The 16,195-nt window shown below is 40.2% G+C and overlaps 1 protein-coding gene and 1 pseudogene across 3 annotated transcripts in view; both read left to right on the forward strand.

The window, feature by feature from the left end:
* Positions 1–16,195, forward strand: part of RAB2A (RAB2A, member RAS oncogene family) — a 103,551-nt gene that overhangs the window by 9,781 nt on the left and 77,575 nt on the right. The window lies entirely within an intron of this gene.
* Positions 5,437–9,514, forward strand: LOC141407415 (ubiquinol-cytochrome c reductase complex assembly factor 2-like; annotated as a pseudogene).

The following is a 16,195-nucleotide window of genomic DNA, read 5'->3' on the forward strand; positions in this document are numbered from 1 at the left end:
TTAACACACAGTTCCATAGGCTGTACAGGAAGCGTGGCTGGGAGGCCTCAGGAAACTTACAATCATGGGAGAAGGTGAAGGGCAAGCAAGTACATCTTGCCATGTCAGACCAGGAAAGAGAGAGTGAAGGGGGAAGTGCTACCCACTTTTAAGCAACCAGCTCTCGTGAGAACTCACTGTCACTGAGAACAGCAAGTGGGGGAAATCCACCTCTGTGACCCAATCAGCTCCCACCAGGCCCCTCCACCAACATTGGAAATTACAATTTGATGTGAGATTTGGGTAGGGACACAGAGCCAGACAATTTCAAGGGCAAAGGAACAAATGGTAGAAACAGTAAAGTAATATCAGAAAGGACGTGTATTAGTCCATTTTCATACTGCTATAAAGATATGGCACGAGACTAGATAATTTATAAACAAAAGAGGTTTAATTGGCTCACAGTTTGGATAGCTGGAAAGGCCTCAGAAAAATTGCAGTCATGGCAGAAGGCAAAGGGGAAGCAGGTACCTTCTTCACAAGACTGCAGGAGAGAGAACAATGGAGGAAGGGCCATGCCTTATCAAACAACCAGATTGGCCACTCCCCCAGCACGTGGAGATAATAATTCCAGATGAAATTTTCATGGGGACACGAAGCCAAACCATATCAGGACATTTATACTCAAAATCTGTGATACGAGGTTTTGTAGACTTCTTTGAAGTGGACACTGAATTTAGCACTAACCAGTGCAAAAAGACAATCCTGCTAATTTATCCTAATATTAGTATTCATTGTTTTTTTTGAAGTACGTTCATGTATATACTTAGTAACTACTGACATTGTGGGTCTTGAAAGAAGCTTTGCTTCTGATTCCTCTTAAAAATAATACAGTATCGCGAGTATAAATATACAACTGGTTTTATAGGGCATTTTCTCTAGAGGCATAACTCATTGAATCTCTGAGGAAGACACCATTTTATAGGTGAGGAAAGGGACACTTGTTACCACATACAGTCTTCTTGTATACAGCTAGTAACTGACCAATCTGGAACTTGAACCCAGGTTTTTCTGACTCCAAAGTTCATGCTCTCTTCCCCGTATTACAGTTCCTGATTCCCATAAATTTCACATCATACCTCTTCTGTTGGCTTACTGTTTGATCGGTTGAGTTGCTGTGAGAGTACATAGCCTTCAATTCCCTTAAATAGGTAGGACCTCCGTTCATGCATAATAATGCAGAACTATCCTATATAAAAGTAGGATAAAGTACTTTCTCTGCTATTTACCAGCCATGTGACTGTGGGCAACCCATTTGATCTTTCTGAGTCTTGGTGTCCTTATCTATAAAATGGGGATGAATAAATGATATCATACATGTAACAACAACTAGAATAAAAAATGGTTATATCTTTATTTTTTATCCTGCTGCTTTGAATGTTTCTATAATTTCCCCATATGTATTTGAAAAATTCACCCAAATCTGACCAGTGCTGTATAGTGTCTAAGTAATGCTAATAATAGGAAAAACAATTTTTTTTGCCCTCTGTGTTCTAATATGTTGATCCTCCCACTGCCCCCCATTTAGCTTGCTTGTTTTTGGCCAGCTGATACTTGAAGGAGCATGTTATCCTTGTCTCTAATTGTTTTTTTTCCTAGCCTGTGTTGGTGTTTTTATTTGTTTGCATCAAGTTGTTTTATGGCAAGTTTTTTACGTTATCAAGACTGTTTATCAAGACTCCTTTTATTTCAGATGTCTATATTTTTGGCAGTTTTGCTTAATTTAGAGTGAATGACCATCCAAGTCCACTTTATGATTTATCTTGTTTAAGAGATGAGGTTTCACTATGTTGCCTAGGCTGGTCTGTCAAACTCCTGGCCTCAAGTGATCCTCCTGCCTCAGCCCTGCAAAGTGCTGGGATTACAGGTGTGAGTTACTGTGCCTGGCTCCTGGTAATGATTTAAAAGACTGGGTAGGATTTTGTTCTGTGAAGGAACAGAAACACACTCGAAATAGCTCAAGAAAAGAGATTTATGATAAGAATTTAAAGAGGACTTACAGGAATCCAAGTAAAACTGTGTAACAGATCTTGAGCAGTTGGCTACTCCGAAGTTTTTGTTTTCTTCTCATGGCTTCTCTCTTGACCCAGTAAGCATGTTTCTTTCTTTTTTTCTTTTGTCTTTTTCTTCTTTTCTTTAAAGAATCTTTTCATTATTGATTTCTGACTTTATTAAACTGAGAGACTGTAGACTATATGTGCTGATTCTTCAGTGTGTGAGACTAATTTTGTAGCCGAGTACTTGATTGGTTTTTGTACATGTTTCATATGTGCTTGAAAAGTATATTCTTGTGTATGTAGTGAGTTCAGGTTTTCATGTCTGTTAGATCAGACTTGATATTAGCGTGGATCGTATCTTCTATATAGTTTTTTGTCTACTTCTTTTTGACCTTTGGAGAGAGATGTTAAAATTTCATATTATGACAATGGATTTTTCTTGTTCTTCTGTCAGATTATTTCTCCCCTCCCCGCATGAATTTGGGGGCTAATTTGTAAGGTATTTATGACCCATACATCTTACTGGGAAGTTATTCCTTTGTCATTAGGTTTCCCTTCACTTGTTTCTTAATATGATTTTTTTGAATTCAGGTATTTGATATTAATTTTGCATATTTAGTTCATATGTGCTTTGTTTAGGAAGTAAACATTACACTTGACTCTGAAACTTTTTTGCTCATTACTTTGGGGGTTTGTCTATATTAATACATTTCATTCTATTTTATTGATATTAATTGCTTGATTATGTTCTGTTGTTTGTACTGCAGTTTTCTCCATTCTTATGGACATTTTAAAGTTGTTTATTTTGTTGTAAAAACGATACTGCATACATTATTCTTGTGCCTGCCTGCTTGAGCTGGGTGCTAAGAGTTTTAGAAATATATCTTGCAGCGGATTTGTGGGTGGAAGGTATATACATCTTTGGCTTTACCAGCATATGTAAATCTCTCTCCAAAGTAATCAGTTGACTCATTCTGGTTCTGTGTCACCTTTTTTTTGAGATAGGGTCTTGCTCTGTCACCCAGGTTGGAGTGCAATAGCACTATCATGACTCACTGCAGCTTCTGCCTCCTGGGCTCAAGGGATCCTCCCATCTTAGCCTCCCAAGTAGCTGAGATCACAGGCACATGCCACCATACCTGGTTAATTTTTTTTTTTTTTTTGGAGAGAGTCTCGCTCTGTCACCCAGGCTGGAATGCAGTAGCACAGTCTTGGCTCACTGCAACCTCTGCCTCCTGGGTTCAAGCCATTCTGCCTCAGCCTCTTGAGTAGCTGAGATTACAGGCACACACCAACACACCTGGCTACTTTTTGTATTTTTAGTAGAGACAGGGTTTCACCATGTTGGCCAGGCTGGTCTCAAACTCCTGACCTCACGTGATCTGCCTGCCTCAACCTCCCAAAGTGCTGGGATTACTAATGTGAGCCACTGTGCCTGTCTGCACCTGGCTGATTTTTAAATTTTCTGCAGAAATGGGTCTTGCCATGTTTCCCAGGCTGGTCTCCAACTCCTGGGCTCAAGTGATCCTCCTACCTCAGCCTTCCAAAGTGTTGGAATTACAGTATGAACCACCATGCCTAGTCCTTTATCACCTTTTTTTTTTTTAAAAAAGGCCTGTTTTTTTATTGTAGCCCATTTCTATATTTTAAAAATGTCAATCTGAGAGGCTGTATTTTAACAGGATAATTTAATGTTTTCATATGTATTGAAATCACTGATGGATTTGGGTTTATTTCTACTATCAAGTACCACCCTGGTTCAGTCATGTAGACAAAGATCAAGGTGTAGATCACAGGCATGCCCACTTGCCATGGGCTTTTGAGTTTAGACGGGCACATGTCCTGCACAGGAAATAATATGGTAGATTTTTCCAAGCATGGATAGGTCACCTATTCCTTGTAGGCCAGTAGAGAGGTTACTGAAGAGAAGATACCTGCCACTAACTTACTAGTGCGCATGAACAATTAATTTAAATTCTGAAATTTTCTGTTTCTAAAACAGGTATAGTATCTGCCTAGTGCACCCTGTAGAGTTATTCACCAAGGCTCAGGGTTTGGTTTTGTTTTTTACCCCTAGCTTTACAGCTGTCTTTAAAATTTAAGTGTTAGTCATTTGTTTCCTTCATTTATTTACAGTTGATATATCAGTGTCAGTAGTGTATTCATGCTTGCTCTGCTGCCCCTGCATTATTAAAATTGATGGATGACCCGTTTGCATTTGTCTTTCTTTAGAAATAACTACTATGCAGTCCTTTCCGGTTATTTTAGCTTAGACACCACTCTTGAAAGTTTTCCAAGAGCCTGGTATTTGTAATTAGCATATCTCGATCAATGTGGTGTCTGTACTGTTTACTTGTGACCTCAGTAAAGTTCATACCCCTTCAGTTTTAGTTTTCTCATCTGGAAAAACCAATAGCAATGCCTGGATTATCTACCTCACAGGATTTTTGTGAGCTTAAAGTAAATAATATGTGAAGGTGCCTTGTAAGCTACAAAGTGCTTTGTTAATAGTAATACCTTAGAGATAATATTTCCTACCTGTTGAGCATTCTAAAATTTAGTGGAGTTGGTCTTGCCTATAGAAAAAAAGCTGTTCACTCTGCTGATCATGTGTTAACCACAGAATGGCTCTCCTTGATTCTGTTGTCCTCCTTGACTCAATAAAAGAAAAAGTTCTTTTCTATCTCAGGTGTCCTCACGATCCACTTGAGATTGAGAAAAATATCAAGGAGGTACTATTTTTCACTAGTCTTCAAGGAAGAGATGGGAAAGCCAGTAGTTGTTTTCTACCTTGATTTTTTTTTTATTTTTTAGACAGATTTTCGCTCTCGTTGCCCAGGCTGTAGTACAATGGTGCGATCTTGGTTCACTGCAACCTCCGCCTCCTGGGTTCAAGCGATTCTCCTGCCACACCCTCCCGAGTAGCTGGGGTTACAGGTGCTGGCTGCCATGCCCAACTAATTTTTTTGTATTTTTAGTCGAGACAGGGTTTCACCATGTTGGTCAAGCTGGCCTTGAACTCCTGACCTGAGGTGATCCACCCGCCTTGGCCTCCTAAAGTACTGTAATTACAGGCATGAGCCACCGTGCCCGGCCTACGTTGATTTCTTCTACACTCACTCTTGGTACTTGTGGTACCACTTGAATGATTTCAGTCAGTTTTGAACCCCTTTGGAAAGAGGTAGTTTTGTAGCTCTATAGAAGTCTTTGATATAAATAAATGTTTGTCAGTGGTTATCTTCTTTCTTTGGATAAAGTATTATTAGTTCAGTTTTAACTATGTCAGAGGGCAAAGTAAAAGTATATGTGTCCCAGATTACTTATGCTCAAGGCTTTACTTGACACAAAAACTAATAAATAGCTAAAAAGTTATAAATTAAAGCAATAATAATGTATGCCTGATGAATTGAGTCACCAGTCCTCTATGTAAAGGTATTTGTTATACTTGCTCAGGATAAACTTGGGTGTGAGGTGAAGAAATTCTACTGGTTTCATAGCTATGTGGATTTTTTTTTTTTTTTTCCGAGACAGAGTCTTGCTCTGTTGCCCAGGCTGGAGTGCAGTGACACAATCTCAGCTCACTGCAACCTCCGTCTCCCGGGCTCAAGCGATCCTCCCACCTCGGCCTCCTGAGTAGCTGGGACTACAAGTGCATGCCAGCACAGCTGGCTATTTTTGTATTTTTTGTAGAGACAAGGTCTCACTATGTTGCCTAGGCTGGTCTCAAATTCCCGAGCTCAAGCAGTCTGTCCGCCTTGGCCTCCGCAAGTGCTGGGATTGCATACATGAGCCACCACACCCAGCCTGCTACACGGATTTTCATCTGGTTTAAGAACTGTATCCATAAAGGACTGCCATGTCGGCAAGCTGGAAGGAGCATGCTGCTACATGCAGTCCTGAATTTTTTACTTCTGATATTAGCAACAGCTTGGACGCAGTTCAGTTTGGTTGAAAGAGCTAATATATAATTTGGATTTTAACTGACAGAATCCAAAGTGACCTTGGTAGGCAGAATGATTGTCCAAATTGTAGCAAAATTGAATTAAATAAAAATGAAGTTAAAACCCAGTATTTGCTTGTGAAATAATCATACAAATACAAAATGGAGGTCAGCTGGTTCGATATCCACACATGTCTAAAAACGTAGTTTTACATTACTTGATTCATATGAGTCAGATAAGTAATAAAGTGAACCAAAGAATAAATGTGATGCTAGATTAGTAAAAGTATAGTGTACGGATAAGGCAGGTTCTACCCTGTCAGGCCTCAACTGCAATTCAGTTCTGAAAATCTTGTTTTAAAGGAATATCTACAAACAGGAGTCCGTGCTCAGGAGACCAGTAACACTGGTATGAAGGCTATAACATTCATGACATTTTAGGAATTGTTGAGTATCTGAACCATTTTAACCTGAAAAAGAAGACTTAAAGGAGAATATAATAATGACTTTCAGATATTTAGGTGACTGACATATAAAAGAGGGACTCATATCAGCACCATGAGTAGAAGACATACAGTTGGACTCTTCATAAAATGGAAAGAGCTTGTTCACTGGTAAGTTAATTTGTGCTGGAGTAGGAGTTTGATTGACACATATGAAGGCTTGGAAGATGGAGTTTATGCAAAGAATAGAGATTCACAGTTGATTATTTTTCTTCTTCTTCTTAAAGAAATTTAACATACTATTGTGGGCAAGGCGTGGTGGCTCTCATCTGTAATCCTAGCATTTTGGGTGGCCAAGGCGGGTGGATTGCTTGAGATCAGGAGTTCAAGACCAGCCTGACCAACATGGCAAAACCCCATCTCTACTAAAATATAAAAATTAGCTGGGCGTGGTGATGGATGCCTAATCCCAGCTACTCGGGAGACTGAGGCAGGAGAATCACTTGAAGGTGGAGGTTGCAGTGAACTGGGATCGCACCACTACACTCCAGCCTGGGCAACAGAGCAAGACTTCTGTCTCAAAAACAAAACAAAACAACAACAACAACAACAACAAAAAGATACTATTGGGGGCCCAAAATGGTGGCCAGCTGGTACCGGCCTTTTCTTAAGCTCTGTGAGGGGCCGGGCGCGGTGGCTCAAGCCTGTAATCCCAGCACTTTGGGAGGCCGAGGTGGGCGGATCACAAGGTCAGGAGATCGAGACCACAGTGAAACCCCGTCTCTACTAAAAATACAAAAAATTAGCCGGGCGCGGTGGCGGGCGCCTGTAGTCCCAGCTACTCAGGAGGCTGAGGCAGGAGAATGGCGGGAACCCGGGAGGCGGAGCTTGCAGTGAGCCGAGATCGCGCCACTGCACTCCAGCCTGGGCAACAGCGTGAGACTCCGTCTCAAAAAAAAATAAAAATAAATAAAAATAAAAGCTCTGTGAGGAATGGCCAGTGGACGAGACCAAACGGGGCCGGGACTTGGGCGCTTACCTGTGACAGCGGGTAGCACAGGCCTTTCGGGAGGGAGAGAATACCCAGGTTGCAGAGCCTGAGGCCTGTGATCAGATGTACCAGAGCTTAGCGCGACTCCATACAAACTACTACAAACACAAGTACCGTCGCCCCAGAGACACCAGCTTCAGTGGCCTGTCGTTGGAAGAGTACAAGGTGATCCTGTCCACAGACACCTTGGAAGAGCTTAAGGAAATGGATAAAAGCATGTGGAAGAAACTGCAGGAGAAGTTTTCCTCCAAGGGTCCGGAGGAGGATCATAAGGCCTGAGCTCAGGCCTTACCTCGCCCACATACCTAGGTGTGGAGTCTTGTACATTGCCATTGTCAATAAAACTGCCCCAGTTTCCCACAGGAAAAAAAAAAAAAGATACTATTGTGGGCAGTCCCTGTGCTGGAGTTCAAAAAATGAAGACTGTCCTACCCTACAGGGAAGACCAATTTGCCACAATAACTACCAGAAAATGTAATAAAAATATGTACAAAGTACTAAAGGTATGTGGACAGGGTACTTTCTAACCGTGGAGTGAATGGCTTATAACAGATTTCAGATTGTCAGTAAACCTTTATTGAGCACCCGCTTACTGTATGCTGGTACTATGTTGTGACATTCATAGGTATTCTCACAGTAATCTTAGTAGGTAACTATTAACCCCATTTTCCAAATGAAAAATCAATAACCAGACGTGGTGGAATGTGCATGTAGTCCTAGCTACTTGGAAGACTGAGATAGGAGGATTGCTTGAGGCTAGGAGTTCAGGGCTGCAGTGTACCATGATCATGCCTATGAGTAGCCACTGCCCTCCAGCCTGGGCAGTGTAGTAAAATTCTGTCTCTTTAAAATAAAACATAAATAGCAAATGAAAAATCAGGTGATAGGTACAGACTTGGTATAACTTGTTTGAATAATTGTCCACCTAATCAGTAGAATCAGTTTGTGCTTTTACCCCATCTTTATATTATGTGAGAAATACTGGGCTGGGCTCCTCATACTTATTTTGCCAAGAAAGTTTAATGACTTTATACCAGGAGTGATGTACAAAATGTGGCAGTAAAGGATTTTCATCAGGACTGGAGGAAAGGGATATGATGATTAACACTAAGGAATCTTGGGACTATACTGTGAAGACCATTGTGTGTCATAGTTTAAGGGATTGCTTAACCCTCTGGATATCTGCATTAAGGAGCGTTATTCCCTTCCCCATTCTCTAAGTGGAGCAAATTTCTACCCTCAACTCAGATATTTGTACAGTAATAAGCCTCATTCACCATTTAATTTTTTTTTTCTTGCTTGGCCTTTCCCCCCATTCTCTCTGGCTTAAAGTTTCTTTTCTTGGAGAATTTGTAGGAGAAATAGAAAAATCATGTTGGACTTAAGTGTGGCTATGTGAATTTTCAGCCTTAGCCATGAATAAGTCTTACTAAAAAGTACTGCTTAGTAGTATTCTTCAGAGATTTTTAGACACAGGGAGGAGAAAGAAATCAAAATTTTCTGTTTCACAGTGCATTATTCTACTTGCAGGCTTTCTTGTAATTTTCTTACCAGATCAACATTTATAGTAGCTATATGTGGTCACACTAGAAGTTTTGCTGGTTATTTAAATGCAGTGACACTATGGAGGTAGTTAGATGAAGTCAGTAAAAGTACTGCTTATATAGTGTTGATGAAAGTTCCTCTTCACACTTTACATATGTAAGCAAGCATGGTAAACATCCTTCCAGAAATTTTCTGTACCTCTCTAAGCCTGTGTATGTGTACATGTGTCCCAATTCTACCAGTGAGATTATACAATCACTGCTGTTCTACAGTTTTATTTTTTTCATTTGAGGGTAAATCTTGAGTGTCTTTCTGTATCACCACATGTAAATCTCTCTCATTTTTTAAAAACTCTAGATAGATGAACCACAATTTATCAGCTTCTGATTTCTGTTAGTCGAGGTCTGTGGTAGCAAATAACAGAAACTAATTCTGGTTAATGTAAACAGAAGATTTTATTGGAAAGATTGGATGGTTCACAGACAGGAAAGCAATAAAATCAAGTTTGAAGATGGGCAAAATGAAGAAAGGCAAGGCACAGCCAAATTGCTGTTGTCAGTACGGCCTGCTTGAGAGGATGCTGGATGCATACCACTGGCCTCCACTGCTCTCATCTCCACTGTAGCCACTATGTATTGTCTGTTGATGGTCCTTGATATTGCAGCACTTTTTCAAGATTCTAAGTTCTAGATAGGAGTATCTGATTGGCTCAGTCTAGGACACATGTCTCCCTGCCCTAGCTGCTAAGGATCTCAAAGAAGAGTGCTCTGATGTTAGGTAGCGAGAAACAGCAAATGTCCACCTACACCTGCTTTGATGAATATCGTTATAGACAATGTTGCCGTTAGCCTTCTTGTGCATTTGTGCAAGAAGTAAAATTTCTGGGTCACTGGTAATTACATTTTGCATTTTGATAGGTACTGCCAGATTACCTTCCATTAAAAGTATGAATTTAGAAAGAATATTTAATTTTGACTTTGGTATATATTTCAGGTACTTACAATTCAACAGCCTAACCAACATTAATTGTGTATATTAAGTCACATAGGTAACCTAATTGGAACACTATTATTTGGGATAAAGTCAGCATAGTGGAAATAGTGTTCTTTTAAAAACATTTCTCTATTAAATTTCTGCAGTGTCAGAATCATTTTACTTATAGAATGTTCCTTTCATCCCTAGTATTGCTAGCTGGAAAGTGAGATAACTTTCTTTTTAGTTAGCAGATTTATTGACTGCAAATAGCAGCATGTATCTGGGAAAGAACAAATTCAGGAGGTTGAGTGGACCAGTGGGAAAAGAAACTATGACTTAGAATCAAAAAAACTTGATTTTGAGTTTCTGCCTCTTATTATTTATGTTAAATTGACAACAAATGATTCAATCAGATTTTTCCTTTGATCTCTGTCCTTGTAAATATCTCTGTCCTCGTAAATATCAATTAAAAGAGAACAGAAGTATTCCAGATTCTTCCCAGTTTATTTATTTTACCGTCAGTACTAGCAAAAATGTGGATGAGATCTTTTGTTGTATATGAGTTGGATTAGACACTGCACAGTAATTTCTAGGTTTGTTTTTTATAAGCCACAGTATAAAGTATATTTTACATTGCAATCTAGGGTTCATGTGTGTAAATGCATATATATCTCCAAAACAAAAATTTCTTAAGTGTGCTTATTCTAATCGTATATGTATTTGTTATTTTGTTATATTTTTTTTTTTTTTTTTTTTGGAAACAGAGTTTTGTTCTTGTTGCCTGGGCTGGAGTGCAGTGACATGATCTCAGCTCACTGCAACCTCTGCCTCCCAGGTTCAAGCAATTCTCGTGCCCCAGCCTCCTAAGTAGCTGGGATTGCAGGCATGTGCTGCCACACCCAGCTAATTTTGTATTTTTAGTAGATACAGGGTTTTTCACCATGTTGGTCAGGCTGGTCTCGAACTCCTAACCTCAGGTAATCCACCCACCTCGGCCTCCCTAAGTGCTGGGATTACAGGTGTGAGTCACCGCACTTGGCCCATCTAATTCTTTTTTAATGCTAGTTCCAATCCACTAAATTGGTTTCATGACCTGACCAGTATGGCTGTCTAAAAAACATCACACCAGAGGACCTCTCTAGTTCCGACAAAACTGACATCCTACAATTCTAAAAGGTATTTATAACTGTTTTCTTTTTTATTTTATTTGTTTATTTTCAGGCAGAGTCTCACTCTGTTGCCCAGTGGGAGTGCAGTGGCATGATCATGGCTCACTGCAGCCTTGACCTCCCTGGTTCAAGCAATCCTCCCACCTCAGCCTCCTGAGTAGTTGGGACTGCAGGTGCACACCACCGCGGCTGGCTAATTTTTGATTTTTTATAGAGACAGGATCTCACTGTGTTGCCCAGACTGGTCTCAAACTCCTGGCCTCAAGCATTCCTCCCACCTCAGCCTCCCAGTACTGGGATTACAAGCGTGAGCCACCATGCTTGGCCATATAGCCCAGTTTTATTCTTCCTGATTTTTCTTAAACATTCTAGCCATTTTCCACTATTAAGATAAACTAGTGAGGAAAGTTCCACGAGTTGGGAGGAAGAAAGGAATAGGTATGCCATTTTCGCCACATTCTTACTTGCTATCAGGTTTAATACCTCTGTAACGTATTCCCTAATAAAATTATTGAATGCTCTGTTTTCCAGTTTTTTAAGATTTAAATCATATCTAGCTTTGTATTTGCAAAAATACTGCGCTTAAAGACAAACTATGTCTTTCCTAAGAAAATTTAAATTCTATCGATATTCAAATACCCTCAACTTTACCAAATTAAATTTGGCTTATCTAATGCAGGATATTATTATTCATGCTAGTTGTATCATTTAGAGTTCAATTAGGAAACCGAAACTACACAGGAATTTGAACAGAGAAAGTCTAATGTAAACAATCCTTAACTGTAACGTAGGATTAGAGTAATGGGGGAATTGGCTGAGAGGTAGAGAGAACTCTGAAGACTATAGTAACAGCAGTTAGGGTAGTAGTCACTACCACTAAGGCTATGCAGAGCACGGAAGGAAGGAACAGATCTGACATTCAGACTTCATTGGAGGGGCACAGCTGAGGCCTACTGGATGTCAGAGACATTAAGGGACTGAAATGAGCTGGACAGCTGCCCTCTTCATGCTTGGGGAAGCCTTCCATGGTGTGTGTGTAGCCTGAGAACTCCATGGAAAGCAACCTGAAGGAGTGCTGGGAGCAGATGGCCATAGAGGGGTGCTGAGTGCTGATGAAGCTGTCATGCCCTGTGACCTACCAAGGTAGGAAGGTTTCAGTCTCACTTGAAGGACAGTGAAGGGTGGATTTGGAGCAAGGAGGCAGTCAATTGATAACTGGCACATGGCTGTACTCACTACCTTTTCAAAGGAAAATAACACAAGTTAGGGGCAGATAATAATACAGATACAACTCTAATTTAATGCAGTCGTGTTTTCATTCTCTAGCATCATTTTCCCATCTGAAAAATCCGCTATTGAATATTTTTTTTTTTTTTTAGAAATTGGTAGTTTTTTTTCTTGAGATGTAGACTAGAGTTGTTTGATAGAATAGTCTATTACTTTGTGATCTTTCCAGTGAGCATGAGATGCATTAATTCATTCCCTGAGCATCTGCTTTTAAGCCAGTTCACTGTGCAAGGTCGTTTTCAAAATACAAAAAGGCGAATGTGACTGCTCCTGAGGAGTGAATCTAGATATGTAAACTGATAATAAAAGTACCATATGATAAGTGCTTAATCAAGTATGTACGTTTAGAGCAATTTGGCCTTAGCAGATAAAGTGAGTTTGTCTTTAGGTATTTGGAAAGGAAAAAGAAGTGATTTTTCCTAGATGCATTATCTCTTTTGCTACATATTATCTTTTATTTCTCACAATAACTAATGAATAAGATGTAGTATAATTACCATTACACAAATAAGCAAATAAGACCTAGGGACCTGAAGCAACTTTTTCAGTGTCATACACAGGATTCAAATCTAGTCCAGTGAGTATTTGTTGTCTCTTAAATTCGTCGTGTATTTTGAAATGAAGAAGGTGTAAGTTCACCAAATATAAAACGTAGGACTAAGTACAATTGTGAAGGATTTAAAAAGTAGATTTGATGTGTCCTTGCCCTTAAGGGGTTTATAGTCTAGCTGTGCTTGTAGAATATGATAAGGACTTTGAGGAACTGCAAGAAAGTATGGCATTTTGTAAGAAGGGGAATGCCTTTTTCCTCCTTGGAAAATAGGGTACAATAACATTTGAACTGGTTCTGACAAGTAGAAATGATAAAAAATCAAAATATAGAAATAGGAGTAAACAGGAAGGCAGTTGTCTGCTAAGTTCCACACCTTGTACTGTCCTTGATATGAATGGTCCAGTTTGACTTTAGTATGGACCCTGTATCAGGCTGTTAGGAGAAATAAGGCTGGAAAGATAAATCCATTAAACATGGTAGACCTAGGGAGGTACATGTGACAGGTTAAGGTAGAGTTTGAACTCTATTCTGTAGACAGTGGAATGCACTGAAATTTTTAAAAGAAAGATTATACAACTAGAATTATAATTAACTTTAAAACCAAATACTGTGTATATTCATATTGTAATATAGTGGCATAGACATACTAGATGTTAAATGTAATCCTTTTCTTCTGACTCATCCATTCTTTTTTTCTCATCCATTCCTGGTGCAGTCACATGTAAGATAGATTAAAAGGGTACGGGTATATAGTTAGATGGTAATTAAAATGTTCCAGAGAAGAGGTTCCTAGAGGCCTTGTCTAAGGCAGTGGTAATGAAAATAAAAGGAGGTTACAGATGAGAGCTAGAATTATCAGGATTTAGTGAAGGATATCATAGGGAGTGAAAAGTGTTAAAAATGAAGATAATTTTCAGGCACTTTTCCATTTCTGAAAAGTGTATACCTCAAATACTGCCTTCCTGCCTGCCCCCCTCCCTCCCTCCCTTCTTCTTTTTGAGACAGATTCCCTCTCTCGCTCAGGCTGAAGTGCAGTGGTGCAATCTTGGCTCACCACAACTTCCGTCTCACAGGTTCAAGCGATTCCCGTGCCTCAGCCTTTCAAGTAGCTGGGATTACAGGTGTGTGCCACTATGCCTGGCTAATTTTGTTGTATTTTCAGTAGAGATGGGGTTTCCCCATGTTGGCCAGGCTGGTCTGGAACTTCTGACCGCAAGTTATCTGCCCATCTCAGCCTCCCAAAGTGCTGGAATTACAGGTGTGAGCCACCATGCCTGGCCCATTTTTTTAATGTAAAAGTAATGCCTACATATGGTAATGTTAAAACAATGTGGAAAGGCAGAAGATTGGATATGGTGATGAGAGGTGACATTATGTAAGACACAATGGGGAGAAAACTTTTCCCTATGTGAAAACTCTGGGGCAGAAGTCAAGTCTTCTAGTGTGGGCTGTGCATAGTAACTTCCTTCCCAAGAATACAGTATAGAAAAGAGGGGGAAAGTTCCTTTGCATTGGGGAAGCCTGACAGACTACCTTAGCCAGGTTATAAAGGTTAAAATCAACAGTGATCAGTTACATTGATAGTATGTACCCTTGATATGATGTGATGAAAATGGTAATCTTTCTCTGTCATCTTCCTCCCAAACACTTATAATCCCAGTCTAATCATGAAAAATTTAGACAAATTTCAACACAGGGCATGTTACAAAATACCTAATCAGTACTCCTCAAAACTGCCAAGAACATCAAAAAAAGGAAAGCATGAGAAACTGTTAAAACCAAGAGGAACCTTAAGAAGGCCTGACAGTTAAATGTAATATGGTTTCTTAGATGTGATCCTGAGACAACAAAAGGACATTAGGTGAAAATTAAGGGAAAAAATTAGAACTTTAAGGGAGTTAAAGGTAAAGAGATTTTGGGCCGGGCACGGTGGCTCACACTTGTAATCCCAGCACTTTGGGAGGCTGAGGCGGGTGGATCTTGAGGTCAGGGGTTCGAGACCAGCCTGACCACCATGGTGAAACCCCGTCTCTACTAAAAATACAAAAATTAACTGGGCGTGGTGGCGCACACCTGCAATCCCAGCTACTCAGGAGGCTGAGGCAGGAGAATTGCTTGAACCCGGTAGGCGGAGGTTGCAGTGAGCAGAGATTGCACCACTGCACTCCAGCCTGGGCGACAGAAAGAGACTCCGTCTCAAAAAAAAAAAAAAAAAAAAAACAGGTAAAGATTTCATAAAGAGTGCAGGATAAAGAATAATCCCAGCGCTTTGGGAGGCGGTCAGATCACCTGAAGTCAGGAGTTCCAGATCAGCCTGGCCAACGTGATGAAACCCCGTCTCTACTAAAAATACAAAAATTAGCTGGGCGTGGTGGCAGGCACCTGTAATCCCAGCTACTCAGCAGGCTGAAGCAGGAGAATTGCTCGAACCCAGGAGGCAGAGGTTGCAATGAGCTAAGATCGAACCATTGCACTCCAGCCTGGGCGACAAGAACAGAACTCCATTAACCATTGTGTATCCATTTAAGGTGCTTAGTAAGTAGTTTCTGAATACATCATATGCTTACAGTTCTTCAAAGTCTGTTTTTAAAGTGTAGGCCTTCAGTGAGGCCTACTTCATCTAGTGATTGAAACACAGGTCTAGATTTGGTTTCCTGGAGTCCACGTCACACCCAAGCTGAGCGAGATAATCACAGAAACTTGTCAGTGTTCTTTCTCTTCTGGCATTGACAGCAGAGGCTGTTGTGTTTTTCCCCTGAAACCAGACAGTTAAATAAATTATTTTATACATTCACAGCCAGATAATTTTCATCTTTGAAAAAATCAGATGTGGCCTGCAGCAGCACCCCCCCACCACCACCACCAAAAATAAATAAAAATCAGGAGGAAAAAAAAATTTTAATAAAAATCAGGAGAATACAAAGGAAGATACTTCTACCTTTGTAAAGAGAGGTGTGTGTTATGGAAAGCCTCCTCGAGGATATGACACTTGAGTTAAATCTTAAAGATGAGTAGCTGTAGACAAAAGAAGTTGCTGGTTATTATTAGAGAAAGAACACTGAATAGGCTGGGTGTGATGGCTCACGCCTATAATCCCAGCCCTTTGAGAGGCCGAGGCAGGCAGATCATGAGGTTGGGAGATCGAGACCATTGTGGCTCACACGGTGAAACCCCATCTCTACTAAAAATACAAAAA

This window comes from Macaca fascicularis, chromosome 8 (assembly GCF_037993035.2).
Source record: "Macaca fascicularis isolate 582-1 chromosome 8, T2T-MFA8v1.1".
Taxonomy (NCBI): Eukaryota; Metazoa; Chordata; class Mammalia; order Primates; family Cercopithecidae; genus Macaca; species Macaca fascicularis.